Source organism: Apteryx rowi, unplaced genomic scaffold (assembly GCF_003343035.1).
Source record: "Apteryx rowi isolate R43461 unplaced genomic scaffold, aptRow1 scaffold_8, whole genome shotgun sequence".
Taxonomy (NCBI): domain Eukaryota; kingdom Metazoa; phylum Chordata; class Aves; order Apterygiformes; family Apterygidae; genus Apteryx; species Apteryx rowi.
The window spans coordinates 2,753,522-2,765,829 of record NW_020451093.1 but is presented as its reverse complement, the minus strand read 5'-3'; the positions used below and the strand labels follow the sequence as shown (position 1 = coordinate 2,765,829).

Sequence of the window (12,308 nt, the reverse complement as noted above, 5' to 3'; positions counted from 1 at the left end):
TACAAGCACTACCTTAAGCAACTACCACAAAGAGTTTGAAATGAATCATGAGATGTTTAACAATTAGGTTACTAGATCAGATTCAACCTAACCAGGAATCTGGTTGGAGTTTAGAACAGGAAGATTAAAATCTTTTCTTGCTGGAGATTTTTTTTTTGTTTTAATAGTTTGTAACTGAATGGTAAATAAGATTTAGATCTGTTAGAAGATGAAGTGTTCTGCCCTGCTCCTAAGCTTATACTTAAGGCAATTAATAGTTCTCTAGGTTTGAGGGGTAAGGATATGCAAGAATTTTCTTAATTCCACCTGCTGAAAGAAGTTTGAATGAGTTTTGCCTTATGTTGTCACGCAAACACTGGTACAGCTTGCGGTGAGCACAAGATTATCCATCAGCAATTCATTAGAAGTGTAACATGTTATTGGATATTACAGCACTTCATTTCAGAAGTCAGCTTTAACCGAATCCAGCGTCAAGTTCTTGCTCTTGCTGTGTGACACTGATGTGCTTCATGGACCAGCCATGGGTCACGTAGCATAGCTGAGCTTAGCTTAGGAGGTTCTGGATTACATGATGCTACCATCTACTTTTGTCTCCCAAATGGTTAACCAGAAAACAATAGCAAATACAAATAGTGATCATTACAAAGTGGCCTAATTATGTGTGCAGTCTACTTGCTTGCAGTGTTATGAATCACTTTATCAATAGGCCTTATATTTTTATATGACGTTCCTAGAAAAAATCTTTGTGTAGTAAATATAGTCTAAAACCTTTATACATTCTATTCACCTCAAGCAAGGTGAATAATGACATAATACTGTTAGCTTTGTAGCTTGAATCATAATCCTTAAGTTTTACCACACACAGAACATACACCCTCTGGTGAGAAAGTGTCCTAGCTCTAGATCTTAAAGACCCATAGACAACAAATATCTGCAGCCAAATTAAGGATTTTTCTTGATAAAGTTTCACCTTTTTTGTTTTTAAAATAAGACATAATTTAACTTCCTAATCATATGAAATAGTGCAATGAACACCACTAGTTTCTGCAAACACATTTCAGTCTGCGTTGCCTCCTGACTGGTTGCTATTCACTGTTCACTTGAAAGGTTTATTAGTCACTTTGCTATTGTCTCTGAATGGTCTACACAAGGGAATTTGGTTTTAGTTACATTATCCTTAAATGTATGATAATTATAATTTCTTGATAATTGTGTTCTGCAAGCTTCTCAAATGGGCGTGAAAGCCACTTCACTGTGACAATATATTTTCACTGCTCTTCAAAATACTTGTTCTTTCAGAAGCATTCCTATGGCCACTGATTTATTTGGTGAATTGCTTGCATGTAAGGAAAAAAAGTGGATATCAGCAAAGTATCCGGCAGTTTTTTTTCTCAGGAATGTATTAGGGAAAATCTTTCATTTGTAGCTTTACAGTTGTGCCCCATACTATCAGGAGATTCTGATTAAATTCCCATGATTATCGGCATTATAGAAAAGATGCCTCAACATTTCAAATGGGTTTTAAGTTACATTATGACTTGCGTACCCATTCTGGCTGAACTATTATTCAGGCATAAAGAGATGTAACAGCTTTTTTTAAAAAAGAAGCAGGGTGTTGCAAGCCCTCACTGTAGAACTTCTTGATATATGATTTGTCTCCCCATGGTACAAGTTACATAAGAAAAAACATACAGTAACATCTCAAGGCAGGTTTCTCAATTCATCGAAAGATCAGCCCACAAATCCAGTCATTTTATCATAGAGGGCAACCACATTGGTTAGGCATGATTTGACCTTGCTAAATCCATGTTGATTGTTCCCAATATCCTTCTTCATGTGCCCAGAAATCTTTTCCAAGAGGACTCACTCCATGATTTTCCCAGGGACCAAAGTGAGGCTGACCAGCCTGTAGTTCCCCTAATCATCCTTTTGGCCTTTTTCGAAGATGCACGCAACATTTGCTTTTCTCTAGTCATCAGGGATCTCCCCCACTCTCCACGACCTTTCAAAGATGATAAAAAGTTGCCTTGCAAGGACAACAGCCAGTTCTCACAGCAGCCTTGGATGCAGTCATCTGGTCCAGAGGAGTTGTATGTCAAGTTCTCTCAAGAAATCCCTGATTCAATCCTCATGCACTACGGGTAGTTCTTTTCCTCCTTGAACCCTTTCACTAATCACACAGGCCTGGGGGACCTTGTTGGTGAAGACTGAGGCCATGAGGGGACTGAGTACCTCATCTGCGTCCCTGTCATTAAATCATCTGCCCCATTCAGCAACGGTGCCACATTTTCCTTTTTCAGCCTTTTACTACCAATGTGGTGATAGAAACTCTTCTTGTTGATCTTGATATCTCTTGCAAGTCTCAACTCCAGTGAACTTTGGCTTTCCTAACACCATTTGTACAAGCCCAGCAACATTTCCGGATTCCTCCACTGTAGCCTGTCCCTGCTTCCACTCCCTGTATACTGCCTTTTTGCATAGAAGCTCCATCATGAGTCCCCTGCTTAGCCAAACCAGTCTCATGGTCTTCCTGAGTATTGGGATAGACCATTCCTGCACTTGGAGGATGCTGTCCTTAGAGACCTGCCAGATTTCCTGAGCTCTTTCTTTTGCCCTTCAGAGCTGACTCCCACCGAATCCCACCTAGAAGTTTTCTGAATAAGCTGAAGACTGCTCACCTGAAGTCCTACTCTGTTACTCTCCATCCTCAACTCTTTCAGGATCTAGAACTTGACTTTCGTGGTCACTGCAGTCAAAGCTATGATTATTGTATCTCCAACCAATTCTTCCTTACTAGTGAATACAGACCCAGCTGTGCATCACCTCAGTTGGCCTATAAAGTACCTTTAATAAGACATTATCCCAGGCACCCTCCAGAAATCATCTTGACTGCTTGCTTCTCACTAAGTTGCCCTTCCAGAGATGTCTGGGAGGTTAAAGTCCCTATAAGAACCAAGATCTGCGATACAGACCTTCCTGAAATTGTTTAAAGAAGATTTTGTCAACTTCCTAACCTTGATCAGGGGTCTTGTAACAAACTCCTACTACTGTCACCCTTAATGGCCTCTCTGATCCTGACCCATAAGCTCTCAGTCAGACTGCCATCTGTCCTAGAGAAGAACTCCAAACACATGAGTTGGCTTACTACCTCTAATTCTGCCATTCCCAGTCCTGTAAAGATACTTTCCCTCATTTTCACCTGCTCTCCAGAGATCAGGGAACAGCTAAAAGAAGGAAGGAATCCTGTTCCTGGGGAAGCCAAACTCCACTTTCAAAAATCATTGCCTCCGACTCCTACTCCTTTGTATTTCAATCTACTTAAATCACTGCCTTCTATTACTCTTCTCCCTGCCTGAGATAGCCTTTATTTCTTATGTTCAAAGCATATTTCCTTCACATTCAAATCCTATCTTGAACTTTCTTTCTTCTTTTACTTACTTTTACTGTTTGCCTACCTCTCCTGTGTAGGACTATGGTTAAAAAGCTTGCCTGCCCTAAGACTCACTCTAACCATATTCTTTCACATTTTCTCCTGGGGGAAGTTTTGTACTATGTCTAGATATAACTTTTGCTATAAAAGGCCTTTCCACTGGGCAGGGAACATAGGCAACACATATGTACTGAAATTTCTAGGATTAATTTTAAAGAAATGTTATTGCTAACAAATCTTACTGCTTTTGTGTGATATTTTACTGTTTTGCTCAGGGTTTTATTTTCTTTTTTCTTGAGCAAAATGTCCTTATATTCCTTGGAAAATTAGAAAGAGGACTTCAGAATTTGGTTCCTGATTACTCTATTTGCTTTATGTAACCTTTTTTGAAAAGGGTAAAAGATACCAGTCTTGCTTTCCAAATGCTTACCAACAATATTATCATCTCATGTTTTAGGCTATGTGACCCACAACCAAAGACTCAGGATGCATCAGGATGACACATGCATAATAATATGAAATGCTTATTCACCTGCATGCAAAAAATGAACCATCTAATCAGTTGCACTGCAGATTTCAGAATGAGATTGTAATTGGAAGCACTTTTTCTCCTCAGTCTCCTGATGGTTCAAGAGAACAAACATGCAAAGAACAGGGACAGAATAAATACATACATGCATACTATTTCCTTAATAATATTATTCTTTTCTTAAATGTAGTTAAAAACAGAATGATTTCCAGTTTATCTCCTGAACGTGAAAATGTTGCACAAGTATGACAAAAATGTAACTGTCTCTACAGTACTTTAATTTTACGCTGGAGTTTGTTCTTCCAGAACAGCTTGATAAGTTGATTGATTCTGTCATAAAAAACTGTGTCTTGTAACACATCAATCTCTCTGTAACACAAAAATGTAACCAAAAGATGTTGAATTCTAAATGTCTCTACATGTCAGAAAAATCTTACTAACCAGTATTAGTCATATTATTTACAAATTTCCTTATAACTGACTCATACACACACTTCTTTTCTTTTATTGAACATGTTAAAAAAAGGCTGCATATGACTTTTTCAAATCAATATTAAACTTTTTTTCTTAAGCTATGAAAAATGCAATCCATTTCTCTTTGGGAATTATTACCAGGCAAGCTGATGCTCTGCTGGACGTTGGTATAGCTCTTCAGTGCAGTAAATATTGTTGATATAATTTCACTGACATATGGATCAGAATAATACAGATAGTTCATAGCCAATTGTTTGAAATACATTTGAGCATGAGCATTTAAGAGAAGCGGGAAATAAAACAAGAGCTTGTAAAACTTCCTGCCAGTACCTAGATCAGTAAAGGAAGGGTGATTGAAAACATACAACAAAGTTTTATAGCAGGGAAAAGATTGCTGTCTTATACAAGGTCAAATGTGTAAAGGAAAGTTTATCATTCTTTATTTGAATGAAGTATAAATATTGATTAGATTTAATATAAGAGCTTGTAAATAAAATCAGTTCTAAAATTATGAGGTTGTATTATCTGTTAAACATTCACCCAAGCATCAGAATAATAAGATGACCAAGAGATGGTCTTGTATATAGATTGGAACAAACAGAGAATTACAAGCAGCCTCCTTGCAGTGTAATCAATCAAAGACAGTTGCACTTAAAGTTATGCATGTGGATGAGTACTGACAGGATTCATTACTAGCAGAGATACAAAAAACGAAATAGCCATTTCCCAATAAAGTGCCCATCTTTGCAGCTGATGACTACCTTCTTGAAGGAGAGCTGGCTCACTCACACTCGCATGCTAACCCTCCAACATTTCTGAAACTTGACATCTTAGAGAAGGAAGCAGAACCTTAGTCACCAACAACTCTCTGAATCTGCATATTACTACTGTCACGTCCAAGAAGTTACTTTTGTCCACCTAATCTTAATATCAGTCAACCACTCGGTTATGGTGTAGCTGTGTTTGCTGAAGGCCTGTAACTGATAAAGATAACTCATGACCAGCAAAAAGAAGAATCAAAAGCTAAGGATTTAATTTTGAAGAGGTGAAAGCAGGAATAATTTGTTACCACCACTGATCATACTAGTAAGTATATTTTTAAAGTCAGGCATTTTCCAAACTGCATGATTTGTCCCTTCGTGGGTCAAGGAAGCACAAGAGTTATCCTCGTATGGAAGTGGGCAATATGAGAAAAAACAAGAATATGCCATTCATATACACATTAATTGCAGTCAAGACAATAGGAGAAGTCATGAAAACTACAGCTCGCTTGGCAGGGTGGAATTGAGTAAAAACACTTCCCTGAGAGGTCATGTAATCAACATTGAAGGTAGTTGTTATCCTAGCGGCATCATAAGATACCCATCAAAATTAACATAAAACACATCCATTTCAATGGCCATTGAATAAGGCCACAAGTGAGGCAAAATTTTGCTCCCTGATTACCACCAGCTTTTCTAGTTCAGCCCCACCAACTTATCTGATATCCCATTTTGTCTACCATTTCTTGTAGAAGGGAATCTCATTTCTGATCAAGTGCTGTAGTAGTTGATATCTTGAAATACTAACATCACGCAGACATAGCTACCATAACTGAAAATTTTTCTCTCAGATAAACTGCTTCAAAAGAAACATCCATTACAAAGATTCTGGTATATAGTGAAGAGTTATATTGTCGCACCTGGCAAAACAGGAACAGATATTCATTTTGGAAGGAAATCTGGAATGCTGGAATTCCAAAGTCAAACAGTAGTTTTAGGCTTGCCTCCATGAAAAAGGATGACGATAATACTTTAATTTCCTAGCACTGCTCTTTGAAATGTGGTTTTCCAGTTGACTGCCTAAATATACAGAAGACCAAAACGGAGAAACAGTGTCCTTACCTTTCTAATAACAAATACAAATTTGGAAGCTCCTTCCACCCCTTCACTTTAAGCTGCTGGAGGTTGCTTTTTGTTTTGGATCTTGTTTTCCTGGTTGCTGAAATGGATAGGGAGGGAAAAGGATTTTCAGTGCAGAACTACACCACAAATGTACAGATTACCGCGCTGGTAAAAATGGACCATTTTTTCCAAGTTTTACAAAATGTGTCCTTAGGCAATAGTTTCAAAACCACCTTAGTCATTTGGAATTTTAAGTCTCATGGAAATGCTTAAGTTCCTCCATGAATATTTGATCCTCACTCAGAAAAAACAGGAAAGTAGGAAGAGTTTTGCTTTCTTTAATTCTTTGTCACCTACTTAACAAGGAATTGGTAAGGATGATGTTGTTATTCAAGACTGAATCAACTAATTAATGAGGCTATTTATCTCATACTTCTAGTGAAGGAGTAACATGGGAGTATGCAAATTGTCAGGGCGTTTTGGAGACTGCGGCAGCCTTGGAAGCAGAGCATAAGTATTAAAAAAAAATCACATTTAATTATTTCCTCACCTGCCACTGCTGTCACCTTCTATGGATATAAACAACTGAGTAAAGAAAGATGAACTAGAAAAAGTAAACTAAAGCTTAATTATGAAGGTCTTTTTCTTCTTCTGAGTAGGCCCATGCATGTGTCTTGTCTCTAGGATACAGCAGCCATGCTATTCCCTTACTCTGCTAATTAGAGACTCCAGATTCCCTGAATAGAGTGTTGGAGGTATGTTCTCTAGCATTTATTTTTAAAACAGAATGACAGTCATGTTTATAACCTAGAAGTAACAAGCATTCATGTAAACACAGCCTATTTGCACATAGCCACATTAATCAAATTGACATTTCACACCTTTTCAAAACTAGAACTAACTGTTCCAAAAGAGATCAAAACAAAGTCTTGGATATGGCACCAAAAAGTTGCAGGTGGAGCTAAGACAGGAACATTTTCCAGGCTACCACTGAAAGCCTACGAAGGCCTGAAAGATGTGAAGTCTAATTATTGTATCTGAATACAACTGAAATAATGGAAAACTTGAAAGTGTGACAGATAAGCAGACAGATAATAGACTATCCAAGCAGCATGTCTATAAACCATCAAAGAACTAATGAAAATCTACCAAAGATATCTGTGGTATGATATGGGGAGGATGTACAGACTGGGAAATATCTAACATTAGTATCTAAAGATGTGTATCACAAACTGAATAAATAGTGCTACTAATGGCTGGAATTTTCTGCATGCTTAGTGCATGGATAAATAACCAATTTAAAATTGCAAAATAGTAGATAATAACCAGTAGGAGAATTCAAAATACAACGTGTAAAGAACTGACATATAAAGGGGATGCATAGCTTCCCTCCTTTGGATTTGGGCTGTTGGACTGTTAGACCTCATTGTGTGTTGTTTAATTTGCACCTAGTGTTACGTTCATCTGCCATACTGCTCTCACAAAGAAACCTGCATGACAAACTCATTATCAAGTAGAGCTTTGTAGCTTTATAAGGTTGAGTCAGACTTGGAGTAGCCAATACTTGCCAGCAGGAGAGCAGCTGCATGTTGAAATACCATCAGTGGATTGAGTCCTTGGAGTATTTGGAGTACCAGCAGCTCCCACAGGGACAAATGTGCATGAAATGTGCCTATGGAAGAACCTTAGCTGATCCCTTGGAACATGTGCTGGTACCTACTGCTTATCTCTACCTGATTCCAGTACTGTCTCATCCACCCTCTCGGGGTAACTCTACACATAAAACTGAAGTTTGCATAAATACTGCTTGCGCTATCAGATTAATTTATTCTAGAAACAGCCACGAGATGTAGACAAAAGCACGCCTTCTCTGACTTTAGCCCCATCTCACCCAGTAATACAAAAATATGGGGAAGACTAAACATATAATAGTAATTGGGTGTTATGTAGAAGATGGGGAGAATATTGCACCACATTTTCATGATTCTCTTCTCAGCTTCTATCTAACTACTGGCAAATAGTAAAGGGGATCATAGGATTTAGCACAGAATGAAAAGAAAAGGAAAACTCAAATCTTTTTCACCTTATCTGGGGAGGATTTAAAAAATGGCTTACTTGTACTTGATCACCATACCAGGTCTCAGAATAACCTGAAGACTGACAAGCTCAGACTGGCACGATTCTAGCCAAACAGAAGCAGAAACGTGCATGCAGCTGCGTATTACTTACACCTAACAAAAGCATTGTGACTAATACCAAACAGGCTCAAAGAAAACAGTCAAAAAATCCTAAAAAATAGCAGAAAAATATTTTAAGCAAGGTAGTGAAAAAATTACTCCCACTGAAGGGCATAATACTGAAGCCACCTTTTGTACCCAAGACCTCTGCAAATCCACAAGGAAATATAGCAACAAGAATTACTGCAATGTAACATCTATGATTGTGTGACTGCCATTAAAAATGAAGAGGTTAGCAGTTATAGAAAAATAGATGAATAAGGTACTAACTAGGCGAAGGGAGGTCTCTCTCAAGGGGAGCACAGGCAATTAAGACAGCCCACAGTAATCCAGTGACACCACGAACTCCAGGCTGCATTGCCAGCTACTACAGGAGCCCCTGCAGCAACAGCTTTGCCTTCTAAAAGCCTATCTGCTCACGTTATTCCAGTCAGTCAGTTGTTCACAATAAAACTTACATTACACTGGAATACTTTCCTCAAATGGCCCACCAAAAAACCTGCAGTGTGAGTGGCTGAAATGGTAATAGGAGTGTTTCATCTTATATACCCACGACAGAGGACAGCAGGAGCGCACTCTCACAGATACTGCAAGAGCAAATAATTACTTCCCCACGAGTAAGGTAGTTTACATATACCCACCGTCTGAATGCGTATGTGGACTAGCACTCAAAGGCAGGAAACAGCTTGATAGCTCCTTATCATCAGATGGTAAAGCTGTGAACAAGATAAATATGCATGAAGGTTATTTCCAGTTTTCAAGCCGTTTTTCTCAAAACTTTCAGCCACAGAAATCCAAAACGGAAGCAGCACAAGGGCCATGCCCAATCACGCTGGCTGGGTAAATGTAGTCAATAGGCAGAGCCTATTGCTATAGGGGCTGGTAGAACTGCAGAGTCAGCAGAGGTATACGGGTCTTAGAATACCAGTAAACAAGAATTTTCTCCTTGAGCTGTTTTACAGGCTTTTTGACCACTGCTAACAGGCTTTTTGAGCACACCTATCAAAAGGAATGTATAGTGAGTTAAGACAAACAAAAAAGCAAATCAAACGTTTCACTATAATTAGAAAACTAAGCTTGTGTGCTTTGATAGATGGCAATAATGCCAGTTAGTACACTAATACTTGTTTATAAGCAGGTCTTGCTCACAATAAAAATACTGAAAGGAAAGAGTATTCAGTGAGTCTACGGACCAGAATTATCAGTGAAGGGCCTGAGCCCTGGTGCCACAACCCATTTTCAGTCAATTATTCTTGTGTAGAAAACGCTGTCTCTGCTACAAGTTCTGAGCATGATACGAGAACTGGGTAAAAAACTATAGACCTTATTATGTAGGGTAAATTACAAAATTGTAACAGGCCTTTTAAGTCGAATTTTGTGAAAACTATACCAAATCAGAAGTTTTATTTTTATAAAAGTTATGGATAAGGTGGAAAATCATAGAGAATCAGGTACACACTTTAGAAAGAAGGAAAAAAGCTCCTAAAGCAGAGCGACCATTTTTTTGCCAAAGCGAATAAGAGAGAAAAGTATTATCAATTTGTTGCATCCAAATTACAGAGTAGGTTGCCTGCATTTTCCACTGATTTGTTACACTACAACTTGTGCAGTTTATATGGGCCAAAGGAACATGCCCTGTATAAGAAGCTAAGAATTTATGGTCAAATTCAATAAAGTGTAAACAGACTAATCAAAGAATGATTATTAGTCTAGCTAAAATGATACGGACACTTATAGCTTAAATTATATACCATTAAAACTGCTACGCACAAATTTTCTAGTATCTATGTCTTTCTCTGGCATTACACTTCTAAGATCAACAGCATCAGCCTGGGGCAGGCAGGGTGGCTACAGCAAGTCATCAGCATCCCATGATCTTCATCGGGATGAGTACGATGTTGAAGATGGTGGTTTCTTCCTCCTCACTCCAGGATCTGCTTGCAGTCATTATTTGTATGTTTGCTAACACACTCTAACACCTTGTTCTTTTTTCATCCGTCTACAGTTCCACATCACGTCCAAATTTACTATATATGGTGCATTGTATATATGTTGGACACTTGTTCTTTGTTCTCTCTGTTATCCCCTAAAACCGGTTGTGCCCATCTCCCGAGGCTGCATCCCTCTCATCACCAGTAACTCACCATAGGCTGGTTGTTTACAGTTCTGGGGCCTCTTGTATCATCCTGTGCCCCCACTTTCACGGCCTCTGCTACCATCCCCTGCCTGTACCTCTCTATGCCGTGTTTTATTTTAGGGTCAGCGGGGGCCTAGTGTCATATTCTAGGGTTCACCCTACACTCAGGACTATTTGTTATTACTGTCTATTAGCTAGAGTATATCAGTGAGCTTTAGCGTGCAGTTGTACAAAGCTAACAAAAAGCCTAAACAAATTATGTACAGACACCTGGTTGTTAGATAGATAATGCTGTTACAGCTTAACAAACTAAAAAAAAGCTTCAGGCAGGCCACAGCAAGTGCAGACACAGCCTGACAAGCCCGGGGGCCACCAAGCTGGTGGCCTGCTACAAGCAGGGGCAGCACGGTATTTACTGGGCTACCAGGCTGCGTGTGCACAGCCTCTCCTTGACACTGCTGGCTACAGAGCACAGGCCCACGCGCCTACGTGTCCAAACAGCATTTTAATGCTTCTACCACTGCTAAACCACTTTCTCAACAGCAGCCAACTTCCATCTCTAATAGGAAGCGTGAACTCAGTGTCTCTCAAATATCATTAATACCCTTGCTGGACACATTATATTGAAAAAGTCTGTAAATATGTTGAATACTAGACCTGAATAGTATCACCCTTCACATAACAGAGTAAAGCTATCTGGGATCAGCACTTCCATCTAAGAAAATTGCCCAGTAACTCTTTTGCAACATATAATTTGCATAACCAAGAGATGGCAGCACTCCATCGACCATTTGCCTGCAGCACTTATTTGAAAATGATTGTACGTCGGTAAGCACATGCCTCAGCGTGTGAACAACTCAAAACAACGGAATAACCCAGCTAATGGAACAAAGCCAAAGATTATTCTTCTACTGCTTTACAACGGTCAGTAAAGATGAAATTCATTTACCAGTAATTTCAATTATTTTTTATCCAGTCTATATTAAGGAAGGACACAACAAGTATTTTTTTTTCATTTGTGTGTCTTACAGATGTGTCTTCTCAAAGCATGCTTCATAAGATAATAACATGACCTAACCCCACTTAGCCAAAACATAAGATACATATATCAAACAACCACATTTGCATTCTTTCCAATCTTTCTGAGCAGCTGGAAAAGTTAATCTTTCTCTCACTAACTTCATTGATGTTACACTTCATTTAATCCAGTATACAAGGAGAATCGGTTTGCTTTCATAGAAAATACTGGGCATACGCTTTTTTTTTTTTTTTATGTGACTTTGTTCTTCCAGCAGGCTTTCTAGAACTTTTCCAGCAATAAAAGTATCTCTGTCTCTACTGGAAATGTACACTCACTCTTGCATTTATTCCTGATATTCCTAATTATACAAATGATCTTTCTCAGAAGATCAGCAGGCAGATTCAGTTCCTTCTTACACAGCTTAAGAAATGTTATGCAGCAGAAGCATTTCTGAAAAAAACTATTCAGTATTTCAACAAAATGAATTAAGTGTTGATGATAATCTAGCAACTGGAATAGCAAAAAATTTTTTATTCTATCTTGTATAAAAAATAACATGATGTGTATATCTTAAATTACAGTGATCAGACTACATGA

At 38.5% G+C, this 12,308-nt stretch overlaps 1 long non-coding RNA gene across 3 annotated transcripts in view; it reads right to left on the bottom strand.

Moving 5' to 3' along the window:
* The window catches only part of LOC112977109, a 180,734-nt gene that overhangs the window by 50,987 nt on the left and 117,439 nt on the right, over positions 1 to 12,308 (bottom strand). For all 3 annotated transcript variants that reach the window (XR_003257334.1, XR_003257336.1, XR_003257337.1), the window contains exons 5-6: positions 9,195 to 9,269; positions 6,317 to 6,413 (exon numbers count right to left, since the gene is read on the bottom strand). This is a non-coding gene — a long non-coding RNA (uncharacterized LOC112977109). The remainder of the gene's footprint in view (positions 1 to 6,316; positions 6,414 to 9,194; positions 9,270 to 12,308) is intronic.